Genomic DNA, 5,808 nt, shown 5'->3' with positions numbered 1-5,808 from the left:
ATGAACCCAAATACAACCTCATGATTTACACGAATAGTGAATAAAGATGGGTCAAGACCTAAAAAGCTTCTACAGGAAAACGTAGAAAACTTTTCAGTGACCTTGGGTTTGGTGATGAGTTTTTAGATACAACTCTAAAAGCATAATTCATAAAAAAAAAAAAACAGGAAGTTGGATTTCAATAAAAACTTTTGCTCTGTGTAAGAAAAACAGAGAAAATATTTACAAATGTATTGCAATCTATTTATTCACATAGTGTAAAGTGCTGTATCGAGAATATACAAAGATCTTTTAAAAATTAACAATAAAAAACAAAATACTCAATGAAAAAGGCAAATGATCTCAATGAACAACTCACCAAAGAAAATATACAAATGACAAATAAGAATATGAAAAGATATTCAACATTATTTGTCATTAGGGAAATGTCTCTGTTCAATGTCTCTGTTCTTCTGCCAGTACCATGCTGTTTTAGTTACTATAGCCCAGTAGTACAGCTTGAAGTCTGGTAGACTGATACCTCCCAGTTCGTTCTTTTTACTTAAGATTGCTTTGGCTATACGAGGTCTTTTCTGGTTCCATGCAAAATGTAGAATTATTTTTTCTAGTTCTGTAAAGAGTGATGATGGGACTTTGATAAGGATTGCATTAATTCTGTAGATCACTTTAGATAGTACGGACATTTTAACGATATTGATTCTACCTATCCATGAGCAAGGTAGGTTTTTCCATCTGTTTACATCTTCTGCAATTTCTTTTTTTAGTGTTTCATAGTTCTCCCTGTATATGTCTCTCACATCTTTTGTTAAATATATTCCTAGATATTTAATTTTCTTTGAAACTATTGTAAAAGGTATTGTGTTTTTGATTTGAATTTCGGCTTGACTGTTATTGGCGTATATGAATGTCTCCGATTTGTGTGTGTTGATTAGGTATTGTAAGACTTTACTGAATTCATTTATCAATTCTAGGAGTCTCTTGGATGAATCCTTGGGGTTTTCTAGATATAGTATCATATCATCAGCAAAGAGTGAGAGTTTGATCTCATCTGCCCCCATTTGGACTCCTTCAATGACCCTCTCTTGCCTAATTGCCATGGCGAGGATTTCAAGCACTATGTTGAACAGAAGTAGAGATAAGGGGCAACCTTGTCTGGTTCCAGTTCTAAGTGGGAATGGTTTCAATTTTTCCCCATTAAATATGATATTGGCAGTGGGTTTGTCATAGATGGACTTGATAATTTTAAGAAATGAACCATCTATGCCTATTTTGATGAGAATTTTTATCATAAAGTTCTGTTGAACTTTGTTAAATGCTTTTTCTGTATCTATTGAAAGAATTATATGGTCTTGGTTCTTGCTTTTATTTATGTAGCAAATTGCATTTATAGATTTGTATATGTTAAACCAGCCTTGCACCCCTGGAATAAAGCCTACCTGGTCATGGTGAATTATTTTTTTGATGTGCTGCTGAATTCTATTTGCTAAAATTTTGTTGAGGATTTTTGCATCTATATTAATGAGGGATATTGGTCTGTAGTTTTCTTTTTTTGTTGTCTCCTTTCCTGGCTTTGGTACCAAGGTGATATTGGCTTTGTAGAATGAGTTAGGAAGAATCCCATCTTTCTCAATATTGTGGAATAATTTCTGTAATATAGGTATGAGTTCTTCTTTGAATGGTTGGTAAAACTCTGAAGTGTAGCAATCTGGTCTGGGACTTTTACATTTTGGGAGATTTTTAATTACTGCTCCAATTTCTGAGCTTGAGATTGGTCTATTCAGATATTCTGTTACCTCCTGAGTGAACTTGGGGAGGTTGTACGTTTCCAGGAATTTGTCCGTTTCCTCCTCATTATGTAGTTTTTGGGCATATAGGTTCTTATAGTAGCCAAAAATAATATTTTGTATTTCCGTGGTGTTTGTTGTGACCTCATCTTTTACATTTTTGATTGAGTTTATTAGAGACCTTTCCCTTTGGATGTTAGTGAATCTAGCAAGAGGGCTGTCAATTTTGTTTATCTTTTCAAAAAACCAGCTTTTGGTTTTGTTGATCCTCTGTATAATTCTCTTTTTCTCAATTTCATTTAGTTCTGCTTTGATCTTAGTTATTTCTTTTCTTCTACTAGGACTTGAATTTGTTTGCTCTTCCTTTTCCAATTCCATGAGTTTATTTATTAGATTGTCAATTTTTGAATTTTCTGTTTTTTGGATGTGAGCATTTATTGCTATTAGTTTTCCTTTCAGGTATGCTTTTGCTGTATCCCACAGGTTTTGATAGCTTGTTTCTCCTTTGTCATTTAGTTCTAAGAAGTTCTTGATGTCCCTCTGAATTTCCTCCTTGACTCAAGAGTTAGTCAACAATAGATTGTTTAATTTCTATGACTTTATGAGGTGGAGAGCATTTATGTTGGAATTGAACTCTAATTTTATACCACTATGGTCCGACAAAGTACCCGGTATAATTTCTATTCTTGTGAATTTGTTGAGGTCTGATTCGTGGCCTAGTATGTGATCAATTTTGGAGAAAGTTCCATGGGCTGATGAGAAGAACGTAAATTCAGCTTTATTTGGATGGAATGTTCTGTAGAGATCTGTCAGACCCTTTTGTTCAACAGTTCTGTTTAAGTCCATTATTTCGTTGCTTACTTTATGTTTGGAAGATCTGTCTAGCTCATTCAGCAGAGTGTTGAAGTCCCCTGCTGCTATGGCATTGTTTTTTATCAAGCTATTTAGATCAGACAAGGTTTGCTTTATGTAACTGGGTGCTCCTACATTAGGTGCATAAATATTAAGAATTTTTAACTCTTCTTGTTGGATCTTCCCTTTCACAATTATGTAGTGGCCATCTTTGTCCTTTTTTACTTTTGCTATTTTAAAGCTTATGTTATCTGAAAATAGTATAGCTATCCCTCCTTTCTTTTGACTTCCATTTGCCTGGATGATAGTTTTCCATCCCTTGACCTTTAGTCTGAAGGCATCTTTGTGGGTTAGATGTATTTCCTGTAGACAGCAGATACTAGGCTTGTGGATTTTTATCCACTCTGCCAGTCTGTGTCTCTTCAGAGGACAGTTCAAGCCATTCGCATTTATTGAGAGGATTGAGATTTGAGGTAGATTTCCATTCATAATGATGGGGAAATCCTGTTGTTTTGTTGTGCTCCTTGTGCCACCATGAAAACCACTTTCTAGGCTTTGACTCTTGAATGCTTTTACTTTGAAGAGTGTCTATTGTGCTGTTCAGTGTGTAATGCAGGTCTGAGTACTTCCGGTAGGGCTGGTCTGGTCTTTGCAAGTTCCATCAGTGATTGCGAGTCTGGGAAAGAGTTTATTACTCCATCATAGATGAAACTTAAGTTTTCCCGGTAAAGAATTCTAGGTTGGGCATTATTCTGTTTTAGTGGATTAAGGATAAGGACCCAATCCCTCCTAGCTTGTAAGGTTTCAGTTGAGAAATCAGCAGTTAGTCTGATAGGCTTTCCTTTGTAGTTTATTTGTTGCTTTCGTCTCATTGCTTGGAGAATTGCTTCTTTCGTGTTTACTTTGGTCAGCCTAATAACTACGTGACATGGTGATTGCTTTTTTACATCAAGTCTCCCAGAAGTTCTGTCTGCTTCTTGTATCTGGATATCAAGATTTCTGGCCAGGCCTGGCATGTTTTCCTCTAGTATTCCATGAAATAAGTTTTCTAGCCCTTGTGCATCTTCTTCTCCTTCTAGAAGACCAATGATCCTAAGATTCAGGTTTTTTACATAATACCACAATTCTTGTAAATTTTGGTCTTGTCTCTTATTTCTGAGTTATTTTTCTTCATCTGATTTGTTCAGCATGTAGACATTATCTTCAAGGTCTGAGATTCTTTCCTCTCCATGATCCATTCTATTCTTGAGGCTTTCCATTGTGTTTTGAAGTTCCTTGAATTCCTCCTTCATTGACAGGATTTCTGTTTGGTTTTTCCATAGTATTTTGATTTGTTTGGAGAATTTTTCATTCATTTCCTGGATTGTTCTTGGGTTTCTTTATGTTGATATTCTATTTTCTCCTCAATTCCATTGAGTTTCCTTACAATCCATAATCGGAATTCTTCCTCTGTCAGTTTATTCATATCATGTACGTTGGTATCAATTGATGGAGATCGAATATTTTCTTTTGGAGGTGATTTTTCTCTCTGATCTTTCATGTTTCCTGTGTTCTTTCACTGATTCTTTCTCATCAGGCTACTTTGTCAAGGACTGGTAGTGCCAGGACTGGTTAATGGACTTAATTTTGGGACTCCAGAAGGGCGTTCCTTGGCAGAGCTGAGGAGATGTGCCCTGGTCCTGTATTGTCTTGGTGGAGTTTTAGCCTGTTGGGTTATCTCTGGCCTGTCATCTTAGCCTTCTGCTTACGGAGAGTAGCGAGTTTCTTTCCCTTCCTTAGAATCCCAGGAGTTGGATCACTTTGTGTGTGTGACTCCACTATCAACCACTTGTTTGAGATGGAAGGTACCGTGTTGAGCTATGAGGTTACTCTCTTTTTTGTTGCTTGTATTTTGCGTGGAGGAGTCGGTTATCAAGGTATTCCAACGCTTTTGTATTGAGCTGTAAACCCCCAAATGGAACATACAGATGCCTCAGTCTTTGGGGGAATGTCTTGCCACTCCCAAGGGTTACTTGAGCCCTGTTACTACTTTAGAAGGGTGACAAGATCAACAGGAAACAGCGAGCCTAAGAGAGTATACTTCAGAGGTTGCTTGATCAGCAGCTAGGAAAAAGCTGCTAATACGTTATTCAGGGCTCTTTTGCCCCTCTTATGGAGCAGCTCCTGATGGATGTGATAATTGGTACAATTGCTAAGGACTCTGATTGAGATTTTCCTTCCAAGACCACAAGCCCCTAAGAGGACAATGGCCTGGGCATCAAGGGCAAGCCATTGTGTTATGGTCTTATCAGATGATCAAATCCGATCAGCTGTACCAAGTTAACAGACTGTCCCCTTTTGCTTAGATCCAAGGTCACACAGGTTCCAGCTAGCCCTATGGGGAAAGCAACTCTTCTTCTTTCTCCCTTCCTTCAAGGGCCGAGACTGTCCTGGAGGGCTGTGGGAGGGGCGCTGGCTAGGACTGTCACAAAATCCAGCCTGGAAAGCGTCTACTCTCATTTCTCCCCTTCTCCGAGGACAAGTTTTGCCCTGCCAGAGGGGGAGATAACTCACCAGACTGGGGGAGAGGTGCTTCCTGGTACTACCAAGCGTCTCAGATCAGGAAGTGGCTACTCTCGTTATTCCACTCCTTCAAGGGTGGGGTTTGTCTAGTTGATAGGAAGTGCACACCTCAAGGTCTGCTGGAGAAGCCCTGTCCAAAGCCACTGAGGGACCCAGACCAGAAAGCAGCCTGCCCCACTACTTCTCCCCAGCAGATTTGGGGTCAGTCCCTTTGGTACGAAATACCAGTGGCCTGATTGCAGTCAAGGGCCGTCCGCAGCCTCTGCAGGTCTCAGCCCAGCGAGCAGCTTCCCTTGCCCCTCCGCACTTCCAAATGTGGGACACTGTTTCTTTGGTGGAAGGAGCCGGCTATCAAGTCACAACGACGAGGCAGCCGCAGGGCCCAGCTGGGAAAACAGCCTCCTTTACTGCTGGGCCCTAACCATTGCGGAGGCTGTCCGTATGTCAGGCAGCACCAGCTACCAAGTCTTACCAGAGAGGTGACCACGTGTCACAGCTTGAAAAGTGGCCTCTTTAGTTACTTCACACTCTTAGGGGTGCGAGCTGTCTCTTTGGTGCAGAATAGCCCAGCCACGGAGATGGAACAAAGTAGCAGCAGTGCTTGTGGGTT

The sequence above is a fragment of the Propithecus coquereli genome, unplaced genomic scaffold (assembly GCF_000956105.1).
Source record: "Propithecus coquereli isolate 6110/MARCELLA unplaced genomic scaffold, Pcoq_1.0 Scaffold17, whole genome shotgun sequence".
NCBI classification, from domain to species: Eukaryota; Metazoa; Chordata; class Mammalia; order Primates; family Indriidae; genus Propithecus; species Propithecus coquereli.
This window is presented reverse-complemented; position numbering follows the sequence as displayed.